The sequence below is a fragment of the Camellia sinensis genome, chromosome 7 (assembly GCF_055761805.1).
Source record: "Camellia sinensis isolate YWXY chromosome 7, ASM5576180v1, whole genome shotgun sequence".
Lineage (NCBI taxonomy): Eukaryota > Viridiplantae > Streptophyta > Magnoliopsida > Ericales > Theaceae > Camellia > Camellia sinensis.
The window spans coordinates 100596763-100621274 of NC_138967.1; positions in this window are offsets into that span (position 1 = coordinate 100596763).

The window sequence follows — 24512 nt, forward strand, 5'->3', positions numbered from 1 at the left end:
TGATTTGACATCATTTCATATGTGATTTCAGTGCACGTAGTGTGGTCATACACTCGCATCTGTCACTCATTCAATGCATTGGAGGGTTGGTACTTTGTGCCTTAAACATGAGCCATTGTGTATGCCTTCAAGCCTAAGCTTCCGAGCTATCATTTCAGTGTGTATTTGGGGTTATTTTGCCATGACGTAACTATAATTTTTGTTGGCAAAGCCATCTCATGCTTGCTCTTGGTAGGTGTAGTGTAATCCTCCTTATTGGCCTTGCATCCGTCATGCTTCGTGCTCACCATGCTAGCTCATTTTGGCTTTCCTTCCATACAGGTTTTAGCGTCCTTTTAACATGCTCTAGGACTTTTTTAGGTTGTATTGGCCATATGCTTCATGTATTGCATAGCTGCAGGGCAATTGGCCTTGCTAGCCTTGAGTTTTGAGCACCATAGCATGCTTCATTTATGACATGTGCATGATTTGGTATCCTTTAACATGGCATTTCAGAGCATATAGTATTGCCATGTTCCCATTTCTTTCACCCTTTGAGTGCCTCTAAGGGTTGTGCATTGTTGCCTTGTTTGTGGCCTAGCTTATATGCATGCATGCTTAGGCCTTTGAGATCTCATCTCAGCATGTTTTGGTCCTTATTTTGACTTATTTGAGCTATGTCCATGCTTGGTTCATTCATTTGAGCATTGTGTTGGATGCCCCTTGTGAGGTGTCCTTTACTAGCTTTGATGCCTTAGCTTCTAAGCTTGTCATACATGCATTGTTTGCATGATAGAATTTTGTGCATGCCCTTCTAGCATCGGTTGCATTGTTTTGTTATTTGCATGCTTATGTTGCATAGCATTGTGTTTGCATGCCATTATCATTGCTAGGTTGAGCATTGGTTGCATTATATTGTGTTCACATGCTTGTTGCATTGCCTCCGGTTTGCATGCTTGTTTCATTGCATTGTTGTTTGCTTGCATGCATTGCATTGTATTTCCATGTACATGCATTGCATTGTGTTTGGATAGGGTGTTAGTCCAAACACGAGAAACGAGGGATGTTTATACTTGCACTGATGAAACGTGCCTCAATTCTCGGTCACCGACACTCTTGATCATGCATGATAGAGGTTAAGGCTTTATGTGTTATTTGTGCATTCATTTACATTGAGTTGCGAAATCTTGGCTTCTCGGCCATCGTGCATTGCGATGCTTGGTTGGTGGCCCGAGAGTCGAGAACTACACTCCCTTGAGATCATGAAATGATAGGGAGGCTAGTTGTGCACACATATCTTGCAAATACATTGACATGCCCCTTGTTGCTCTCTATTGCAGTAAACTGGAGAAGCGTAGCAAAAACTGGTCGGCTGACCAGTAAAAGTGGTTGGCCGACCACCTTTTCTGGTCTGCAGCAAAGGTAAGTGGTCGGCTGGTGGTTGGCAACACCATAAAGTGGTTGGCCATGCTCCTGGAGGTTCCCACGATGGAGTAGAAGCTACCCTAAAGTTTGTGCAGTGATCTAAGAACAATTGAAAACATAGGCAAGTTGGGGCATCGCGATGGATTTCTGAACGAGGCGACCGAGCATGCAAGCGCTTCTCGCTCTGAGGCCCCTTCTATTTGCTTTACTTAGTTGCTTAGCTTAAGCTAGCTAATGTATTCGTTTTTGTACTTAAGTAGTTAATGCGCTTAACTATTCATTTGTGTCTGTAATAACTAGTTAGCTAACTTGTAAGTTAATTAGCTTCATTTTGTAATAATTAGTTAACTTGTTAGTTAATCAGTTATGTTTTGTAATAATTAGTTTAATTATCTTAGATTAGCTAGTTAGCTTATTATTCGGACCCTCCGTCGAGAGGGCACAACTGTTGTAATAAGTGTGCATGTGTGTGATGCATGTCTTCCAACCCCATTTCTTTCTCCCTTTTACTTACCTGCTTTCTGTGGTTAGTTTTAGGGTCATTTTCAATTAGCATCCTAATGCTTCGCATGTTTGCATCCATTCATCTGTTTTGCATGCACCAGGCTCGGCGCATCATACAAACTGCATTGTATTTCAATTCCAATTTGAATGCATGTTATCAAGTGTTGCATTTCACATGACATCTTAGAATAGCCGAGCCTATCTCATTGCATTTTGCATGTGTTGCATTAGGCATTGATAACATAGTTAGGAGCATGCATGGTTTTCTAACTCGTTTCTTTTTTTTGGCTCGGAGTACTAGGTCAGCGTTTACGCTTTAGCATACTACATGAGATGTGTATGTTAACATGTATAGCATGCATGCCACGAGGCTAATTGTTTATGTGTTTAACTGCATGAATGCCTGTGGGTGAAAGTTGGATTGCTTGAATTGGAACAATTTATCAAAATGCGAGTTTTAAGCCCACTTAAAGTGGCAAAATCATGTTTTCCTAAGCCCACTTGAGGGTGGCAAATCCACGACTTAGCCTACTTGTGAGTAGCAACTTTAAAACCATTTTCAAACAAACGAACATGAGATGCTTTGTTCCAACTTGAGCGATTTAGTCTATACTTGTATGCTTTCTGCATCACATAGTAATTCTAGATTAATAACCAGAATAAGAACGCATGTGTTTTCAAAAAAACATGTCATGTTAATAAAGGCCGATCTTTGATCGGGCAAGCGGGGGTACTCATTGCACGACCTTTCCCTCTTGTACCAAAGTTCCCGAGCCGAGGCAACTTTGGTGATGACGGACACGTGGCCTTAGGCACGAGTCAAGGTTTCCTAAATTTTCCCAAAATAAAATATTTAGGTGGCGACTTTGAAATCTAGCGAAGCAGTCCATGTTTGGCACTTCTTGATTAAAATCAGTTTTCCAAAACAATTTTCCGGATTTGGACTCTTTGGTGATTTATCAGTCTTACATTGCACTTTGTGAGATTAGATTCAGAACCGTGACATGAGTCCGAACTGTAGTAGCTAAGAACAACGATTCGCGCTCTCGCGCGCGAAGCGGAGTTCTGGGCGGTCTACAGTCAGTATCATGCCCATGCTGTTGATGGAAGGCACAATACTTGGTTGGGTTGTGTGTAGGAGGGAGGGGATTTGGCAATGGGCGTGGTTCCAGGGGCTTCAGATGCCCTTTTCTAATCAGGACCCTCAAGGCTGCAGACAGAGACATGCAAAGTGGGGTAAAAACCCTCTGGCCCCGGGGTGGGTACTTTGCTGGTTGTGAGGTGGCTCCAGATGTACCAGTAAAGGGTGTGGCTGTTTTTGGTGTGGTGGCAACCATACCAACGTCAGAGGTCCTCGCAGTTGCGTTGCTACTTGTAGCCACATTTGAACTACGTGTAAAGGCCCTCTTGGGCTGCTCTTTCTCCTGGTCAATCAGACCTTGTTTCATAGCATCTTCTATCTGTACCCCTATCTCATGAAGATCAACAAAGGTAGGGAGGGGTAAGACAATCATCTTCTGCAGTAGCTTTGGTTGCAGATTGTGAACGACCATCCTTATCTGCTCTTTCTTAGCTGGCCTAGTGGTCATCATAGAGGCCTTGGCCCTCCACCGAGTGACGAAGTCAGAGAAGCCCTCATTCGGCTCTTGCCTAGTTGCCTCGAGATCAAGAGTTGTAACCTCAATTTGAGTATTATAAGAATATTGGGCAATGAAGGCCTCGGCTATTTCCTCCCAACTCCTCTTCACTAAATCCTCCAGTTTAGCGTACGAAATGGCCGCAATACCCGACAGGGTCCGACCAAAAAGGGATAGCTTTTACAGTCTAGTCAGGCCCATCGGCCGCAGAATATCTGAAAGCAGCCTCAAGTGGACCATAGGATCGCCCGAGCCGTCGAAACGGTCTATGTAAGGCATTTTAAATCTATCCGACAATGTCACCGCCGAATCTGTGTAGCCGTCCTCTATATCTGGGATCAAGTTGACTTCCTGAGCTCGCTTGAACAACTTCTCGACCTTGTTGACTTTTATAGCGGTTAGATCGACCTCAAACTCGAACGGTGTGTCTGTTGGATATGCCGATGCTTTTGAAGTCTGAGGTGGGACTTGCCCTACTGGAATGTCCGTATTCTCCTGGACATTAGTTGTATCCCCAGGTATCGGAACCCTAGGTCGGGGTGGGTGCGAAGCAGATGCTACTGCTTGTTATGGTTATTGTTATTGAAGCTTGGAAATCAACTCAGCCTACTGGGCTACAACCTCTGTTTGGCAAGCGGTAACCTCCACCTGGCGAGTAGCGTCTCGCTGCATGACCTCAATGGTTTGTTAGAGTTGACGCATCATATCCTCTCTACTGACTGAGGGGTGCCGATCTGACAGAACTAGTGTATATTCCCTGTCTGAGGTAGAAGCCGAAAATCAGACTTTGGTGAGCACTGATAACTGACGAACTAGTGAATTATGTCGATTTCTCCTCCGTCTTGTAATCAGGGGTAGTGAAGCAAACATCGGTTATCCTCTCACAAGATCCCCAGATCAATAAAGCCTCCTTACTCTGGTCCAAAGTGCTTGGGGGGTAACTGCCTTCTCGGAAGCAATGGTGAAAATACTACCTTGCAAAAAGAAAAGTAAAGCAAAAAGGAAACAACAATCAGCAAATGCATAACACCTCGGCTTAGATAAAGACAACACACAGTTGAAATCGTAAGCTGGACAATCTGTACTTAAACACTGATTTTAGCCCCCAAATTTTCGGTCACAATATTGATACCCTCAAACACTGATGTCCTCAGACTGATACCCAGACTTGCAACTGATACATACATTCCTGTAAAGACACACCCTAACAGCACATATCAAGCAAGTGAGAGCCAAAACACCCCTATGATGGGGTATGGTTTCCCTGTCATAGTTTCGTAAGGAACTAGGGGTTCACTATGCACGCATGCGGTTTCGAACAATCCTGCATTCGGGTAAGCAACCTATCCTAGTTTGGAACAGTCTCTAAGGCTTCTGATATGCAACTAGGTCAATTGGTCAAAATGGGTGCCTCAGCAAGACCACCTAATATAATTCTCGCTCCAAACACTGAGAAGTGAAAAGAGGATCAAACGGTACAGTGATAGTCTAGATCCGAGGTTTGTGTTCCCATCGTGGCAGAGCCCGTAACCGGTCAGCCTTTTGGCAAGCTTTTCCAAGCGAGCCTCCAGCAAACCGCTCAGGAATAACAGATGGAAAACACTATGACTTAGGCACACCCATGCAAATGCAATACAAAGAAACACAGAAATGTAGATAAAACAACATATCATGAGTTCGAGTCAAGTTCTCTAAGTCCCCAGCGGAGTTGCCAGAAACTGTAGACTCGACTTTCCTCGCGCGCCCGCCTTTTGGAGAGTCGCGAATTGGTCTCCTACTGTTCGGACTCCTGTCACGGTTCTGAATCTAATCTCACAAAGTGCAATGCGAGACTGATAAACACCAAAGAGTCCAATCCGGCAAATCAATTTTGGAAAATTCATTTTAGATCAAATAATGCCAAAACTTGACTGCTTTTCCAGATTACAGAGTCGCCACCTAAATATTTTATTTTTGGGAAATTTAGGAAACCCTGACTCGTGCCAAAGGCCACATGTCCGTCATCACCAAAGTTGCCTCGGCTCGGGAACTTGGGTATGAGAGGGGAAGGTCATGCAATGAGCACCCCCGCTCGCCCAATCAAAGATCAGCCTTTACTAACATATATGTTGTTTTTGAAAACACATGCGTTCTTATTCCGGTTATTAATCTAACGTACTACGTGATGCGCACAGCATACAAGTATAGACTCAATCGCTCAAGTTGGAACAAAACATCCCATGTTTGTTTGTTTGAAAATGGTTTGAAAGAGCTACTCGCAAGTAGGCTAAGACGTGGATTTGCCACTTCAAGTGGGCTTAAAATGCACATTTTGATGAATTGTTCCAATTCAAGCAATGAAGCCTTCATCCACAGGCATTCATGCAGTTATATCATTTAAGCAAATAGCCTCATGGCAAGCATGCTATCATGGCAGTCACTTACACACATGCAAGGATATTAAAGCATAAACACTCACAGTGTACTCCGAGCCAAAACAGAAGCTAGCTAGTAATCAATGCATGATCCTAGCTATGTCAAAATTGTCTAATGCAGCACATGCAAAATGCGACTAAGATAGACTCGGCTATTCTAGAATGGCATATGAAATGCAACAATTTTGGTACATGTATTCAAATAGGAATTGAAATACAATGCAGTTTGAATGATGCGCCGAGCTCGGTGCATGCAATACGAATGAATGATGCAAACATGCTAGCATAAGGATACTAATCGAAACATGCCCTAAAATTAACCATCAAAAGCTGATAAGTAAAAGGGAGAAAGAAATGGGGTTGGAAGACATGCATCACACACACACGCGCTTATTACAATATTTGCCCTATCGGCGGAGGGTCCAAATGAATTTAGCTAATTAGCTACACTAATTAAACTAATTATTACAAATCAACTAATTAACTAACTTAGCTAATTAATTATTACAAAACTTTAAATTTTAATCAAATTAATTAAATTACAAAACCAACTAAGTAAGAAACTAAAATAGCCTGCCACAGCTCTGCCTCGGAATGATGAATGATGCATGCTTGGTCGCGTCCTCCCGGAAATCCACTATCGTGCCTCGTGATGTCTCTGTTTGCACTGTTTTAGACTTCTGAAGACTGTGCCAACCTCCAAGATACTTCTGATCCACCTTATGGACATGCTGAGAAGTGGTCGGCCAAGAGGAGTGGCCATCGGCCAGAGTTTATGGCTATCGGCCAATTTTGATAGCCGATCGGCGGACTAAGTGGTCGATCGGCCACTGCTTCCTGTGAATTCTCCTTTTGCTGCAACAGAGCACTAACAGAGGCATGGCAGTGTGTTTGCAAGAAAATGTGTGTGCAACCACACTCCTTATCATGTCTAAAGTTCAAAGGAGTGTAGTGCTCAGCTCTTAAGCCATCAATCACCCATCTCAATGCATGATGGCCAAAGAGGCCGAGTTGCACAAATCAATGACAATGAATGCACACAAATAACATATAGGACTCGATGGACCTCCACCTTATCATACATGATCAAAGGTGTCGGTGACCTAAGGAATGAGGCACGTTTCATCACTTCAAGTATGAAACGCCCCACGTTCCTTGTGTTTGGATTGACGTTCAACCCAAACATAATGCAATCATGCAACATGCAAACAACAGGAGCATGCAACAACATGCTAACAGCATGCAAATGTGACAACATGCAAACATAATGCGACATGCAACAACATGCAAACAATATAAGCATGGCAAGGGCTATGTAATGCAAAACTCAATGGACTTAAGCTGCCTATGGACAGACCTAAGAGGGTCCAAAACAGTGGCCAAAATACTCTGAAATGATGGCATGAAAAGCAAGATAATGCATGGTCATGCATTGGCCCATCAACTAAGCATAAGAGCATAACTCTCAAACACGATTAAGAAGTGACAAACATGGAAGTGTGACAACACTATATGCTCTGAAATTATGTGTGAAATCATGCGAAATCATCTGAACAACATAAGCATAGCATGCTAGAAGGCCTAAGGCATAAGGCTACCAAAAGGAACTATACAAGAGGCATGCAATACATGGCACAAATGATTGAATCAACCATGGACAGAACTCAATTAGGTCAAAACAAAGACCAAAACATTATGAGATAGGAGCTCAAAAGCCTAGGCATGCATACAAGTTAGGCCATAAACGAGGCACAAAGGCATAACCCTTAAAAGCACTCGAAAAGTGAAAGAAGTGAGAACATGGCAATGCTATATGCTCTGAAATATCATGTTAAATGATGTCAAATCATGCACATGTCTCAAATAAAGCATGCCAAGAGACTTGAAGTACAAAGCTAGTCAAGGGCTCTACACTACAACCATGCTAAGCAATGCTCAAATGACCTAAACCACTCAAAACTGACCTAAGGCAGGTCAAAATAGTAGCAAAAACATGCTAGACACGTAGCATAGATGGCAAGAAAGATGTGCTCATGTATTAGCTCACAAACAAGGCATAAAGGCACAACTCTTAAACACAATTAAAGAGTGGTAAACATGGGAGTATGGAAAAGATATAAGCTCTGAAATTCCATACCAAATGATGCCAAAGCATGCAAACATCACAAGAATAGCATGGCAGGGGCCTCAAAACTCAAGACTAGTCAAGGCATTTGCACTATAGCTATACAAAACATGAGTCATATGGCCAAGGAAACCCAAAATAGTCCTAAAGAATGTCAAAATAATGCTAAAACTTGTATGGACTAGAGCTAACACATGCTAGCATGAAGGGCATGAAGCATGGAATATGCAAGGCCAATAAGAAGGATTATACTACACCTACCAAAACCAAGCATGAGATGATTTCACTAACAAAAATTAGAGTTATGGCATGGCAAAACAAGACCAAAAACACACTGAAATGATAGTCCACAAGTTTAGGCAAAATGGCATACATAACGGCTCATGTTTAAGGCATAAAGCACCAACCCTGCAAAGCATTGAATGAGTGAAAGATGTGAGGGCATGACCGCACTACATGCACTGAAATCACATATCAAATGATGCTAAATCATACAAATAGCCCAAGCAATGCATGCTAGTGACTTGGAAACTCAAAGCTAGTGAGCAAGAATGCACTATGGCTATACAAAGCAAGGCATGCATGACCAAAACAACATAAAATAGAGCTTAATCATGGTAAAACATGAGTAAAAGCTTATTGGAGTTGAGCCAAAATCATGCTAGAACGATGGTCTAAAGCATGATACATGTTAGGCTAGTGAGTGGAATTGCACTACAAGTGCAAGGAGCATGCAAGAAGCTATCAAACCAATCCAAAAAAGAGTTATACCACGGAAAAACAACACCAAAAACATGCTGAGATAGAACCAAAACATGCTAGAAAGGCATGCTACTTTGAAAAGCTTCAAGTAGGATTACACTACACATACAAGAAGCATGCAAGGGGTGACCAAGACAACCAAAAATAAAGTCATGGAAGGTCTAAAAGGTCACAAAAAAGTGCTCAAACAAAGCTTCAAGAAGATAGAGCTACATGCTCTTTTGATAAGCCATCAATACAAGCAAACAAGAGAAGAGGAGGGGGGGACAACCCCCTCCTATTTAAGACCTCAAAACACACTTTCCACCACTGAAATTCCTCTGGAATTCAGTGGTGAAGAGGCCAAATAAAGGTGATCACAAAGGCCTGAAGTGATGGCTCAAAAGCCTAGCAAATAAGGCATGCAAGGGAGTAGACCACCCCCAACACCAATGAAGCCTTAAACAAACATGTTAAGCACTTAAAATCGGAATTTTTTTGTAGTTGAGAGTTAAGCCAAAATAAGCATGCAAAGGGGGTCAAAGGCTTAATAAAAAACAAGGCTTTAAGGGGTTAGAAACTCACCCTTGAAGAACAACTTCAAAGCTGCAACTCCAGCAACTTTTTTGGACCAAAAGCAATCCAAAAACCTCCAAAAACCAGCTTCAAGGTGCCTCAGCTCCAAAGCGAAGGTGTTTCACTATGTGTTTGTGTGCAAAAGTGTGAAGAAATGGCACTTTCAAGCACAAATATGAAGAGAAAAGAGAAATATAGAGATAGATGATATATGTATAGCTCCAATCAATTTTTCTCAACCTGAGACAAGAGGGAGGAGGCTCACTTTTATAGAAAAACATGCATCAAGCTTGTTGAGCAAGCTTGAAGCTTGAATCAATCCCTCCATACACGTGTATGGAGGATGCTTTCTGTGCCCAATAGCTGGCACAGCTGGCATGGAAAATATCTGCAGAAAGTGCAGGAAGGCTACCGACCAGTTGAAGTGGTCGGCCAGCTACTTGCACTGGTCGACCGACCAGTGAAAGTGGTCTATAAGAATGAAAAGTGGTCGGCAAGGGGGAGGAGTGGTCTGCACAAAGAAAGCATGGTGGTGGCATGGCTACCGACCACTTTAGGTGGTCCACATACCACCAAGATCAACTGGCCGACCAGAAAACTGGCTGACAGGCACAAAAAGTGGTCTTCAGGGAGAGAAATTGGTCTACAACCCTTATTCCACCCTCCAAGCAAGGAAAACAAGGTTTTTTTCCAAAAATAAACCAAAAAGGATGAAAGACAAAAGTCCGTGGGACAAGGCGCGCAGCCGGAAGCCTTGAAAACTAGTCTATGAGCACAAAAAGTGGTCTACGAGGGAAAGGTGGTCTACAGACCTCTATTTCCTTCTAGGCAAAGGGAACAAGGCATGGTCCGAAAACCAGGCCAAGAGGAGAACGTTAAGCGGTCCCGAGACAAGGCGCTCGGCCGAAGGCTCCGAAAATCAGAAACTAGCCTAGAAGAGGGAAAAGTAGTCTACAACTACAAAAAGTGGTCTACGGACCTCTCTCTCCCTCCAGGCAAGGTCAACAAGGCATGGTCCACAAACCGAGCCAAAACACAAAGAGTTCAGAGGCCCGGAGGCATGGCACTTAGCCGCAAACTCTGGAAACTCAAAACGAGAACAAACATGCGTGATCATCGAGCACTTAATCGATGACGTCTGAGTCTAAGGTCAGTTAAAAATGGAGTGTCTACAGTGGGATGTCGGGGTCAGTGACGCCTCGTGTCTGGTGGATGAACCTCTCCCCTAGTTAGTAAGCTTAGCCAAAGGGGCCCTCGAACAAAATCCGCATGGTGGAGGCCTGCCATGCAGTGACATAGGTCATTCTCGATGCCTGGGGAATGCCAGCCTAAGGATGCCAGTCAACCTATGGAAGCAGACGTCAGATGTCAGAAGTCAGTGCAGTATGAAATGTCAATGTAGTATCGAAGCAACAGTATGAGAATGACCGTGTTGTATGGGAAACAGTGCAATATTGTAGCTCGCCTTTTTCGCGCCCCCTTTCAGAAGTTTGAAAAGAAGCCCTACAGGTCAGACTCCTGCGGTTCTGAATCTAATCTCACAAGTGCAATGTGAAATTCATAAACACTAAAGAGTCCAAATCCGACAAATGTTTTGGAAAATCGATTTTTGAATCAAAAATGCCAAAATTGGACTACTTTGCCAAATATAGAGTCGATACCTAAATATTTTATTTTGGGGGAAATTTAGGAAACCCATGACTCGTTCCAAAGGCCATGTGTCCGTCATCACCAAGTTTGCGTCGATTTGGGAACTTAGGTACGAGAGGGGAAGGTCATGAATTGAGCACCCCCGCTCGCCCCATCAAAGATCGGCCTCTACTAATCATAATATGATTTTTATCAACATTATATGCCCTTGTTCCGGTTTATTTAGGCAAGCATTACTATGTGATGTGCACAAGCAAGTATAGACTAGTTTGCTTGAATTGGAACAATGCAATTTTATGTTTGTTTTTTGAAAAGGGTTTGATTTTGCCACCTCAAGTGGGTTTAAAGTTCACGAATTTGCCACTCAACAAAGTGGGCTTAAACGTACATTCATTGAATCATTCTAATTCAAGCAATAAGCCTTCATCCACAGGCACTCAAGCAGTTTAACAAGTAAGCATTTAGCGTCATGGCAAGCATGCTAGACATGGCAATCACTTACACTCATACAGCGCTAAAAACTCACCTAGTACTCCAAGCCAAAAGAAAACAAAGTTAGAAAAAATACATGATTCTAACTATACAAAATGTCTAATGCAACACATGCAAGATGCAACTAATAGGCTTGGCTGCTAATATGGCATATGGATCAATTAAATTAAATAACATGAATTCTAAGCACGTATTCAAAGAAGTATTAAAATGACAATGCAGTTTGAATGATGCGCCGGGCCTCGGTGTATGCAAGACGAGATGAATCTATGCAAGCATAAGGTATGCTAATTGAAATATGTCCCTAATCTAACCATCAAAAGAGGATAAATAAAAGGAAGAAAGACGTGGGGTTTGGAAAATATACACATTATTACATTACGCTCTCACGAAGCAGAGTCCGAATGAATAACTAAGCTAAGCTAATTAAGCTTATTAAGCTAAACTAATTAAGCTAATTATTTCAAACGAAAATGAATAACTAGTTAAACTAATTAGCTAATTATTACAACAACATATGAACTAATTAGCTAACTAACTAATTAAACAATTACAAAACAATTGCAACTAATAATTAAACTAAGTAACTAAACTAAGCCAATTAGCTACTCTACCTCGGGAAACGAAGGATGTGCATGCGCATGCTCAGTTTTCACCCGAAAAGACCTTTGTGTTTGCTCTTGAAAGCCATTGTTTGCACAATTGAACACTTCTGAAACACTTTGCTCCACCTTACCAACACTCTGCTGAGATTTGCATTAGTGGCCAGCCGGCCACTGGTGAATATTGTCGGCCACCTACCGACCATGGAAGTAGCCTGCTGGCTATGGATGGAAGTCTGCCGGCTACCTGCCAGCCATAGAAAGTGGCCTGTCGGCCACTGATCCATTGGTTCATCTTGGTGCAACATAGAATAAACAAAGCATATACAGGGTATTTTCAAGGATTGTTTGCACAACTTACCCCTCCTTTTCATAAGCAAATCCAAGCAAAGGTGAACTTAAGCCACAAACCACCAATTCAAGCAATTTCATTGCATGATGGCTTGTGATTCAAGATGTGCAAGTTCAATAAATGCAAAATGAGACACAAACCTCCTCACTTTCATGAAAGATCAAGGGAAGAAGTAGACCTTGGAGACTTGGATCATTTCATCACTAGCAAGTATGAAATGGTCCAAGTTCCATGTGTTCAATTAACATCTGATTGAACACAACCAATTATTATCTTGCTCATTTTTAGTCCCAAGTTTTAGTTATTCATTTTAACTAACCAACCATCCTTTAATCCAATTAAGTCCAAAGGTGAATTAAAGTCCTCTAATGGAAAGAGGACTCAAAACACAAGTTGCTTTAGGTATGAAAGAAGTATCATACCGTTGGTAATGAATCCCCTAAGGGATTAAACCATTAAGTATGAAACCTCCATTTCACACTTAGGTAAACAAGTGACTTGAAACAACTTTCAAAACAAAAGTAAAAGCCAAGAAATAAGGGAGGCTGCAAATATGGTTAGTACTGAAATTAAGTGAGAAAAGCACTAAAAACATGCAATTAACTCAAACAAGTGTGTCTAAAGACCTAAAACACCAAGCTTGTGAGGACTATTACACTAGAAGTATGAAAAACAAGACTTAAATGACTTAACTAATCCAAAACAGAGTAAAAATAGTCTAAATCAGAGGCTAAAACATGGTGGAATTAAGCTGGAACAAGCTAGAAAAATAAGGTAACGCAAAGCACCAACTAGGCTAGCAAACAAGACAAAAGGAGGGGAGGCTAACCCCTCCAAATTTGGACTTCAAAACATGATTTTCATCACTAAAAAAGCTCTGAAATTCAGTGTTTAAAGCCCCAAAAAAAGATGGTTTGAATGTGGGAAACAAAGGTGAAAAGGCCTTACCAACAAGGAATAAAGAAGGGTGAACCACCTCCTAACCTTAAATGGCCTAAACCACCAATTTCTGCCCACAAAAATTGAGTTTTTTTATAGCCCCAAAACAGCCCAAAACAGTGGGAAAAGGTAGAAAAACAAATATGTGAAGCAAGCTAATAAAGCAAGTATTATACCTCTTGAAGAGAAGAGTAACTCTAAGCAACAATTCAAGCCAAAACAAACTTCAAGAGCTCCAAGAAGGCCTAAAGGAACCTCAGCTCAAAGGCGAGAGGATTTGGTTAAGGAAGTATAAGCAAGAGTGTAGTGTAAGTAGGCAAAAGTGTAGAGAATTTGTAGAGAGAGGAAAATTTTTGAGTCTAAAATTTCCTAACCTCCAAACATGAGAGAGGGGGTCCTTATATACAGAAAACATGAAATTTCTACAAGTAGATCCAGCCCTCCACGTGTGGACAGATGCAAGCATCTGTCAAAATAGCTAGCACAACTGGCATAAAATATCTATAGAAAATACTAGTGGTCGGCCGGCCATCATTGGTGGCCGACAAGCCACATTAGTGACCGACAAACCAAAAGTGAAGGCCGACAGCCTATAGGGATGGCCATAGGCCACCAGAGGTTGTAGGCTGAAAAGACCAAGGCATGGTCCAAAAATGAGACAAAAAGGATAGAGGATGAGAAAGGCTCAAAGTTATGGCATTCTGCTAAGGACTTCGAGCGCTTGGTGAGCAAACAGACTCATCATCGGGTGTACCTACAAAGATGTCCAAGTCATAAGGGCCGTAAAAAATGGGGTGTCTACAGTTGGCCCTCTTTGACAGAACTCGGAGTGATGAAATGACGTAAGTGAATGTCAAAACCCAGAGACGACCCATTTTGACAAGGCCATAAGACTTGGACAAACAATCAAGACAAAAATAAATAGTTGCATCCGTAGGCTGCCTACATATCCCTTTCCAAGGAATCAAACCAGCGTAGTTCTGGGGAAAAACGTAATTGCTATGCAAAATGCAAGAACATAACTTATGATAATGCAATGAGGCTGTGCAATGAAACATTTGAATGCAAATGCAATGCAAGAAAATGCCACAGTTAAACAAACTAAAACAAGGCACCACAATTCCAATCATGTAAAGAAGTAAGTAAATAAACATGCCACGCGTGGGAATCTCAAGCCAAACCATATTTCATGCAGAAAGGATGTAAGAAAATTATGCAAGCTTAAGTACGTGTCGAGCAGGAAAGGCGAAGAACGACATAACCGTTGGGCACACCTGAGGTCTCAACCGAGATCCTAACGCATTGCACGTGTGAAAAGGAAAGGGTGGTGTGAAAATGGGCGCACCTGTAGACCGCCTCGAGAACTCCGCTCTCCGCGCTGCGCTGCGAGGGCGCGAATCGCTTTGTTCTTAGCTACTATGGTTTGGACTCGTGTCACGGTTCTGAATCTAATCTCACAAAGTTGTAGATGTCCCCGAACGCCCCGGGAGGATGAACCCCCGTTCTGTTCATTTTATGGGTCTACTATAGTTCGGACTCGATTTGTCACGGTTCTTAATCTGAACCAAAGAGTCCAAATCTGGCAAATCGTTTAGAGAAAATAGATTTTTGAAAGAAGTGCCAAACATGGACTGCTTTTCTAGATACAGAGTCGTCACCTAAATATTTTGTTTTGGGGGAATTTAGGAAACCCTGACTCGGTGCCAAAGGCCACGTGTTCGTCATCACCAAAGTTGCCTCGGCTCGGGAACTTGGGTACGATTGGGGAAGGTTAGCTATGAGCACCCCCGCTCGCCCGATCAAAGATCGGCCTCTACTAACCATGATATCCGGTTTTGAAAACGTTATGTGTTCTTAAACCGGTTATTAGCCTAGAATTACTATGTTATGTGCACAGTAAACAAGTATAGACTAAATCGCCTAAATTGGAACAAAACATTTCATGTTTGTTTTGAAAATGGTTGCTACTCGCAAGTAGGCTAAAATGCAGATTTTGCCACCCTCAAGTGGGCTTTAGAAAAGATGGTTTTGCCACTATCTAGTTTTAGTGCATTATTCCAATTTAGGTAATTCAACCTCCATCCGCAGGCACTCAAGCAGTTATATCACATAAGCAACTAGCCTCATGGTAAGCATGTTGTTATGGAAACACTCACACACATGTGGTATGCTAAAGCATAAATGTTTGCCGAGTACTCCAAGCCAAAACAGAAAACTAGTTAGCAAACATGCGTGATCCTAGTTCATGTTAGAATGGCTAATGCAACACATGCAGAGATGCAATCTTGACAGGCTCGGCTATCCTAAACATGGCATGTGAAATGCTGCAACTAACAAGTACTCAACTTGGAATTTGAAATACAAGTGCAGTTAGCATGATGTGCTGAGCCCGGTGCATGCAATACTGATGAACGATGCACGCATGCATGGCATAAGGTATGCTAAAGTAAACATGTCCTAATACTAACCATCAAAGCAGGTAAGTAAAAGGGAGAAAGAATTGGGGGTTGGAGGACATGCACACATGCACCTACGCACCCACACTTATTACAAATTTGCCCTCGCTCGGAGGGACCGAATAAATATTACACAACCGAATGAATAACTAACTACTTAATTAATTATTACAGAATTCCAATTTTATTAACAAATTAAATGCAGAATTAAAATAGCCACAGCCCCGTCTTCAAAATGTTTGGATGATGCATGCTCGACTCGTCTCGCCCGGAAACTCGCTGCCATAGCACTGTTGCCTCTGTTTACACTGCCCTGCCCCTCTGAAGACTGCCAAAGCCCAAGGGTATGCTCTCTGCAAGCTGTAGAACACCATCGGCTAGTAGGGATGACCACCGACCATGGGAAGTGACCATCAGCTGCCTTTCGATCTATCGGCCACAGATTACTGGCCGGTTGGCACTGTATTCAGCCGACCGGCCAAAGCTTCCTACAGAACCTGCAGTTGACAGCAGCAGAGGGCAAGCAGTATATGGCATGGAATTTTTAGGCAAATGTATGCACGGCCACACTCCCTATCATGCAATAGACTCAAGAGAGCATGACCCTCGACTCTTGGGCCATCAATTGTGCATTTCGACGCATGATGGCCTAAGAGGCCAAGTTTGCAATTCTATGTAAATGCATGCAAACAAAAAGATGAATGCCAACACCCTATCATGTTGAGGTCAAGGAGCGTCGGCGACCGAGGATTGAGACGCATTTTGTCACTTGTAGTACAAACACTTCTCAATCCTCATACTTGGTTTGACACCCCAAACTAAGCAAAATGCAATGCAATGTATGCAAGGTGGCTCAAGTATGCAACACGAGGCTAATAGGTACAAAACATACCAAATGCGAAGTGACCTATCGTACAAAATGCAATGTGATACATCATATCATGCAATGTAAGCATAAAACCAAAATAATGCAATATAATCATGCAACGATGGACATAAAACACAAAGGGGCAGACCTCAGCCCACCCCCAAAACAATGACAAAAGATGCCTAAAAACATAGATAAATACTCATGTAAGCATGCACTCCAAGAGGCTCAAGACCAAGGCATAACAAAAGAGCATTCTACTACCACTACCCTAAGCAAAAATGGCAGAAGCTATACAACCAAAACAGAGTTTTAAGGGACCAAAATAGGTCCCAAAACCCACTGATATGGCAGCTCGAATGACCCAAACACATAGGCATGAACAATGCTTCATTTCAAGGCATAAAATGGGACTTCTTCAAGGCATGAAAGAGGTGGTGAATGCAAGCATACAAGCATGATTTGGGGATTGAAATGACATGGCAAATGACTACAACTCATTGAAATAGACCAACTAAGGCATGTTTATGACCCACACCTTTAAGGCTCACAAGCCAAAATGCATAGCAACTATATCAAACATGTCAAGCATGACCAAAACAGTAACCGACAGACCTTAAGCATGGAAAAATAATGCCAAGAACTTCACAAAGCAAGATCAAAACATGAGAGCATGGCGGTCTAATGGCATGATGCACTTCTAGGCCAAATGAGGAAATACAAAGCAAATGTATTAAGCATGAAAGAGAGCACTAATCCGACCAAATATAAGGGCATATGAGGACCCAACAACATACAAAACCCTCTGAAATGGGACCAAAAACACCTAATCATGCATGCTACCCTTATAACCCAAGAATATGCAAAAATGAGAGACTAAGGGAGAGGGGTGTCCCTCCCCTTCACAAGACCTCAAAACCACTTCTTCCCCATTGAAAATCCACTGGATTTCAGTGGTGAGAAGGCTGATGCACAATAGTAATCAAAGCTCAACAAAGAAAGAACCAAAAGGGCCAAACAAGGCCTAAGAGGGAGAGTTCGACCCCAAACCACAAAACAACCTTAATGAAGTATCTTAAACATGCAAATACAAGACTCTTTTCAGTTATACACAAAGTCTAAAACAGCAAGCAAGATAGGCAAAAATCTAGTGTAAGATTGGGGAATCTAAAGTAGGAATGTTACCCTTGAAGAACCCTTGAAGAACAGCAAGATCAGCCACCTTCTTCTGATCAAAACCAATCCAAAAACTCAAGAACAAGCCCTCAAAGCCTCTCAAGCTCGAAGTATGGTGTAATGGTGTGTGTCTTAGTGCAAAACTAAGGTCAAAACACACTTTTTAGGCTTCCAAACACACACAAAGGATGAGAGAGAGGGAAATCTGGAGGGAGAGAGAGAGAGTATATGACAGATATATATGTGTATAAGCTCTGGTTTTTTGTTCAATATCAACACCCCCTAACAATGGAGGAGGAGAAGTTCTTAAATAGGCAATCAAAAGCTTGAAGCTTCTCAAAGAAGCTAAATAAAAAAATGGGCAAAGGGGGCAAGAAGGTCAAGGCTTCTTGAGGAAGTCATGACAAGGGGTCAAGCTTCCTCAAGAAGCTTGACCAAAGGGTCCAACCTTCTTGAAGGAAAAGGAGTGCAAAGGCTCAAAACAACCACATTATGCACGGGGGAGAGTGTTGGTGCATTCCAGCTGGCACAGCTAGAATGCACCATGCCTGAAGGGTGCAAAAGGGGCATATCGGCCAGCAAAAGAGGTCACCGGCCAAAGATATAGCCGGCCGGCCACACTAAATGCCGACCGGACAATGGTATATTTCACCAATGGCCGGTAGGCTCAAACCACGGCCGGTGGCCTCAAGCCATGGCCGGTGGGTTTCAGGGGTATCTAACAAGCTACCCTCTACCCTTAGGCACAAAAAAGAACACAAGTCCTGGGTGCAAAACCCAGCACAGATCAAATGAGTTGAGAGATCCTGAGGCGAGGCGCGCAGCCGAGACCTCCGGGAACTCAAAACGAACACAAACATGGATGATCACCGAGTGTTCAGGCGGTGACGTCCAAGTCTTGAGCACGGTCAAAAAAATGGGGTGTCTACAAAAGTGCAATGTGCAACCGATAAATCACCAAAGAGTCCAAATCCGGCAAATCATTTTGGAAAACTGATTTTTATAAAGAAGTGCCAAACATGGACTGCTTTGCCAGATACAGAGTCACCACCTAAATGTTTTATTTTGGGGAAATTTAGAAAACCCTGACTCGTGCCTAAGGCCACGTGTCTGTCATCACCAAAGTTGTCTCGGCTCGGGAACTTGGGTATGAGAGGGGAAGGTCATGCAATGAGCACCCCCGCTCGCCCAATCAAAGATCAGCCTTTACGAACATGATATTTTGTTTTTGAAAACACATGCGTTCTTATTCCAATTATTAACCTAGAATTACTATGTGATGCGCACAACATACAAGTATAGACCAGATCGCCTAAGTTGGAACAAAACATTGCATGTTCGTTTGTGAAAATTATTTGAAGTTTGCTACTCGCAAGTAGGCTAAGTCGTCGTTTTTGCCACCCTTAAGTGCGCCTAAAACTCGCATTTCGATGAATTGTTCCAATTCAAGCAATCTAACCTTCACCCACAGGCATTCAAGCAGTTAAACACTTAAGTAGTTAGCCTCATGGAAAGCATGCTAACATGGCAACATACACATCTCATGCAGTATGCTAAAGCGTAAACACTTACAGTGTACTCTGAGCCAAAACAGAGAACTAGTTAGAAATCATGCATGATCCTAGTTCATGTTAAGATGGCAATGCAACACATGCGGAAATGGAACTCAGATAGGCTCGGCTATTCTAAGATGTCGTGTGAAATGCAACTTGATAACATGTTGTTGAACACATATTCAAGTAAATGTATTAAAATTCAACGTAATTTGTATGATGCACCAAGCCTGGTGCATGCAAAACAGATGAATGGATGCACGCATGCGAAGCATAAGGATGCTAATTGAAAGATGCCCTAGAACTAACCATCGTAAGCTGTTAAGTAAATGGGAGAAAGAAATGGGGGTTGGAAGACATGCATCACACACATGCACGCTTATTACAACAGTTGGCCCTCTCGACGGAGGGTCCGAATAAAAAGCTAACTAGCTAATCTAAGCTAATTAAACTAATTATTACATCACAAAACTAATTAACTAACAAGTGAACTAATTAAGTACAAAACGAAACTAATTAACTAACAAGTTAACTAACTAGTTATTACAACACAAATAAGCAGTTAAATGCATTAACTACTTAAGTACAAAACCAAAGCTTAAACTAGCTAAGGAAAAGATGATAAGTAAAGCAGTAAAGAAATGTCCTCAGAGGGAGAAGAATGCATGCATGCTCGTTCGCCTCACTCGGAAATCCAACGCGATGCCCCGATTTGTCTCTGTTTTCAACTATTCTCAGAACCTTGCACCAAGCTCCAGAAAACTTCAACTCCACCATGGGAACCTGTAGGAATATGGCCGACCAGTTGTTGATGGGGGAGACCACTTGCCGACCACTTTTCTTTGCTGCAGACTAGAAAAAGTGGTCAGCCAGCTAATTTTACTGGTCGGCCGACCAGTTTTTGCTGCACTTTTCCAGTTTGCTGCAACAGAGAGCAAGAAAGGGCATGGCAGTGTATTTGCAAGATATATGTGCACAACCACCCTCCCTATCATTTCATGAGCTCAATGGAGTGCGGTTCTCGACCCTCGGGCCACCAATTGCACATCTCGATGCATGATGGCCGAGAAGCCAAATTGCACAATTCAATGTAAAATGAATGCACAAATAAACACATAAAGCCTTGACCCTTATCATGTTTGATCAAGAGGGTGGGCGACCGAGAATTGAGGCACGTTTCATTACTTCAAGTATGAAACGTCCCTCGTTTCTCGTGTTTGGATTAACACTTAATTCAAACACAATGCAAGCAACAACATGCATAACACAATGCAATGTAACATGGCATACACAATGCAAAGAATAACATGGCATACACAATGGAAAGAACAACATGGCATACGCAATGCAATGTAACATAAGCATGCAAATGATATGGCATACACAATACTAAGAACAACATGGCATACTCAATGCAATGTGACATAAGCATGCAAACAACATGGCATACACAATGCTAAATGCTAAGAACAACATGGCATACTCAATGCTATGTAACGTAAGTGTAATATCCCTGTTCTGTATTATGTTAATTGGTCCTTAATATGAGTATGGTTATGTGTTTGATATGATTTTGTGTGCCATTATGTAAAAATATGTGGTTTTGAATTTCTATTTGTTCACCGTAGGAATATCTGTTTGATAATCTACTTTGGAATTTAAATTGAAGGCCTTATCAGCCACTGAAATCGAAATTGGTCACGCCATTGTGATTGGCATAATTTTTAGAGCCTACGGTGAAGTTTAATTGAAAAATTGATTCAGACCAGATTAAATTGATTAATTGATGAATTAGTGCCCAAATATTTTATATTGAAATAATGGTGATTAGTGGGACTTAAAGAGAGGCACTATACACTCAAAATCTCCCTATTATTTTCATTTGGCTGATTTTAGCTCTAAGAGAGAGAGGAAGAGTCGGCTATAGAGAGAGAAAGGGAGAGAATTGTGCAATTTAGCTCAAAGCTTGGAAACCTTGAAGATTACTCAAGAATTTGCCATAGATTATGAGAATTAAAGCTCCTAGGTGAGTATTTCTTGGATTTTTGTTTGTAATTTGTAAATTGAAGGTTGAATGGTGATAAAGAATATGAAATGAGTTGGTCTTGAAGAATTGGGAGTCAATGTACACATGCATGTAGGAGATTGCCATGGATTGTATGTTTGAGCTTGAAATTTGCATGAGCTAGCATGTAAAATGTTGAATATGGAGGTTTGGGCATCAATCTTTACATGCATGTATGATTTTCATGAATTCCACAATAATAAGTGTCACTTGCATGTTTTAAAATGTTATTGAAATCAAAGATTTGCATGTATGTTTGATTATGGAAGATAAGGAGCCTATATAAAGCTTAAATGCATGAAATTGTTATGTTGAAAATGAATTCGGTGTAGATTGGGACATGCATGTGATTAAATTGTGAAATTGAGCTCCATTGTGTTGTAATTTGGTGTTGGTACCATGTTAGTACATGTTTATGTGAAGATTGAGCCAAAATTATGCATTTAGGACCTTTGAATACCAAGTTAAAGCTCAAGAATGTGTTCTGGAAAACCCAGAATTTTTGATGTCCGCTCGAGCGGGGGAAGTGCCACTCGAGCGGGAAATTCGTGCTCCCAGTATTTTTGCAGACATGGGTGTCCGCTCGAGCGAGTGGGGAAGTCCACGCTCAAGCAAGGAGCCATGTAGAGTGGCCTTCCGCTCGAGCGCCATAGTGCACGATCGAGCGTAAATTCGACCTAACCAGTACTTTTGCAAGCCTCAAGGGTCCGCTCGAGCGGGGAAATCCATGCTCGAGCGGGGACCCTGTTTTTGAAAATTTTGAAAAGACATTTTGTGTTCCATTTTCTGTTCTCTTTCACTTCCAAGTACTATAAGGCATGCATTGAGCATTGTAATTGAGTTAAAGAGATAAGAATGAAGCCCAAAGAGGAAAATGTGAATTTAGAATGGATCGAATTGTTTGTGACCATTTTGTGTTCGTGGAATGTGTAGGGTCGAGCTCCAGGGCAAACCAACCAACCGATCAATGTGAGTAATATCTTAACAAAGATATCTGAAATATGTTGTTGTCCAATTGCTTACTTCTATGTAAGTTTTATTCGATTGGTGGACAATGTTTGCTACACCAAATGAGTGGGCCAGAGGCCAGTTTGATCTGAATAAAAGAACGAATAGGCCAGAGGCTGTTTTGTCATGAATGGATGGGCCAGAGGCCATTTTGACATGAATGAATGGGCTGGAGGCCGTTTTGACATGAATGAATGGGCCAGAGGCCGTTTTGACACAAATGGAAGTTTGAATAGGCCAAAGGCCAGTTCGTTTGGAACCGCAGTCACTTGATCCAAAATGTGTATATATATATTAAATAGAAATGTAAATTGGGCCTAAGGCCGTTTGTAGCATGTTGTTCTACATATCATCAATACAACTTCTTTAATTGATATTATTCACTGGGCTTTTGCTCACGCTCATTCATGTGTTTGTAGGTGAGCTAGGAGAGGTCCAAACCCAGCCCTAGTGAAGTCGGTGAGGAACAACAAAGGTTTTGAAGAGTTAGCCCTTGTGTCTCACGCACGAGACTCGTCTTCGCCTTTTTGTCATTTTGTTTTATATTGTCATGTTGGCGAAGTCTTTGAATATGTCTGTATATAGTTTCCACGGGTTGACTTAGCTTTTGATGATCCTGTCTATACAGAACCTTATGCTATTGTGTTTCCGTTGGGAGTTATTAATGTATATATGTATGGTTTGTTTTGGTGTGCCATGTAAGCACAACTCTATGCACAAAATTTTAAAATTGCTTCTGTTTGGCCCCCATTAACTCTGTTAAAATACGTTAGGTTTGGTTTGAGGCCGTAGGTAATCCTATGATTACTGGCCGGTTATGTCCTTAACCCACGGGGGCGGGTTCGGGTCGTGACAGAATGGTATCAGAGCGCGAGTTAATAACTCACACACTTGTCCAAAAGAGCAATAAGCGTCTAGAAAAGATCTAGGATGCATTCATGTGATAAGTATGAATTTAGAAGCATCGAGAACATGCCTAACTGTTTTGATATGAAAGATTACGTGCTATAAGTTTGTGAGTTGCTTGCATTGCAATTGTTTGAATATGTATGTCCTTGTTATATGCATACTTGTGTATCTTTTGTATGAAGTATAATGTATGTTTAATCAGATGGTGAGAACAAGAGGTGATGAAATAGAAGAGTCCTCTACTGCCAGAATAGACAGAATGGAAAGACTGATACAGGAAATGGCAGAAACTTTGAGACAGCAATAGGAGTGGAAGCAATAGTGGCAACAACCACATCGTTGACCTCCACCTCCAGCACCACCGGTGCCAGATAATCAGAATGATGATCGGATAATAGCTCTCACCAAAAAATTCAAGAAAATAAAACCACCACAGTTCCATGGTGGACTAGATCCGTTGAAAGCCGAAGCATGGGTCCTCGGCATTGAGAAACTGTTTGAAGTGTTCCCGTGCTCAGAGACACAAAAGGTGCTTCTAGCCACCTTTATGCTAGAAGACGAGGCAAGAAGATGGTGGATGTTAATGCGAGAAAATCATAGAGATGTTGATTGGGCAAAATTTTTGGAGATCTTCTATGACAAGTACTTCCAGCAGTGTGTCCGGGACAGGAAAGTAGCAGAATTCATGGAACTTAGGCAAGACAGCATGACTGTAACCGAGTATGAGGCCAAATTCACTGAATTGGCCAGGTTTGCACCACACGTGATTAACACTGACTATAAGAAGGCGAGACATTTTGAAGGTGGGCTTCGAAGTGATATTTTAGAAAGAGTGAATGTTTTGAAGCTAGAAACCTACATTGGGGTGTTAGACAGGGCCATCATATCATAGGCTAACATAGCTAGACAGGCTAAGCCAACGACAAAATGGAAAGACAACAAAAGGCAAGGCTTCTTTTCAAAGAATAAATTTTTGAAAAAGAAAAACACGGGCTCCACAAATGTTTCGAATTCTTCCCGAGACACAGCTCCCATGTGCAA